Source organism: Cryptomeria japonica, chromosome 11, assembly GCF_030272615.1.
Source record: "Cryptomeria japonica chromosome 11, Sugi_1.0, whole genome shotgun sequence".
NCBI classification, from domain to species: Eukaryota; Viridiplantae; Streptophyta; class Pinopsida; order Cupressales; family Cupressaceae; genus Cryptomeria; species Cryptomeria japonica.
In genome coordinates, this window is record NC_081415.1 from 395,541,843 (window position 1) to 395,543,597 (window position 1,755).

Sequence of the window (1,755 nt, forward strand, 5' to 3'; positions counted from 1 at the left end):
TTCTTTAACTACCATAAATTTTAACACACTTGAACCTTTGAATAGCAAATATAGGTCCTCCAAGTTTTCCAAGTCTTTATGGATAATAATTTTCTTTATGCGTGATGTTCCAAATGTATCCAAAATGTCAGCCACTATATTCATTGTGAATTGAGGCTTGTCAAGGGCAACTTGCTCAATTTAATGTATACTTTAATTGGCTTGAATCACTTTTAATCCATGATATTTTCAATTTTAGATTCCACATAAACCAAATATAACTTTTACTCCTTATTCTAATTTTGAAATGGAGAAGATATCTAGAACTTCTTTAACGGACCTAAGTATATGGAAGTTCATTCTCTTAGCCACAATTTTCTCACATCCAAGATTTGGATTTTAATATACCACGTCACTTGCACAATAAATTGTATGCAAAGGAGGTCCACCTCTAGCTTAGAATGTTGCTCATATTTGTGAAATCAAATACCCTTCTTTTACGATGTTTATCCTACAATCATTGCATTGCATGAGATTGTATTTCTTACCTGCATTTTGTCTTACACTTGAAATGCATTATCAATGTCTTGACATTTTTCATATGTGGATATAAGTGCATTTTTTACAAGAAAATCCATATCAAATCCTTTCATTTTTGTGCAAAGTTCCATCACTATTTCTCAAACTAGGTCTATCCACTAGTAAAATCTTTTTGCAAGGCCAATTGAATTTTCTTGAAAGTTCTTCAAGAAATTGATTTTCTACACTTCTTGTGCATATCTTGTAATCTTGGCACGCTGCTTCAACATTACATTAGCCAGTTCAATTAGCTCAAAATTTTATAAAGTGTGTTGACAAACTAATTTGAACATGACCTACAATCATTCTATTCGATGAAATGGCATCTATTGACGTATTTTGTCGAATAGTTTTCATGTGCCTTGTCTGTGTTTTTATCTTTTGAACACATCTTTTTCAGGACATTTGTAATTACAACATCTAGCAAAAATTAATCCATTCCATATGCTTGGATGGACGTCTATGACCTGTGTAGACACCTAAAATTAATTAAATTAATATTTAATAAATTTAAGCCTATCAACATAATTAATTTAATTGTGTTGGTCCATTTCTTCTTAAATTAATTAAATCAAGTTTAATTAATTTTATCCCTATAGTCCTATAATTAATTTATCAAACTTAATTACTCCCCCATCCTTTTAAAATCAAATATAATTTTATTTCTTCTAAACCCTACTTAGTAAATTAATTTCAATTAACTAAGATAATCATGTGATTCCTACAAATCACCCTTTCTAATCCTATCATCTATCCTAATTAATTCTTCTAGAAGCATGATTATCATTATTCCTCAATTTTTAATTCCTCCACTCATTCTCTCTCCTCGTGTCACATCCTCCTAACTTTCCCACTTGTACTCTAATCACTCATCAAGCCACATAATCAATCCCCTTAATCATTTCCACATCCCTAAGAAATTCAAATTCTTTGAATCTCTCCATGCATTCTCTTCCCAAGGAATTTTTAATTCCTTTATCCATTTATTCTTCCCACACATCCTCTTATTTTGGAATTTTTAATTCCTCCTATCTTCTCCCAAGGAATTTTGTATTCCTTTTTCTCTTCCCAATGTCCTTGGGAGCTCTTCCACATGAACCTTGAGAGGTGTGAAGACAAGAAATTCTTTTATGGCATATCTCTTTAATCCCACACCTTTTCCTCTCAATCCTCTCCTCCATTTCAAATCAATCTCAA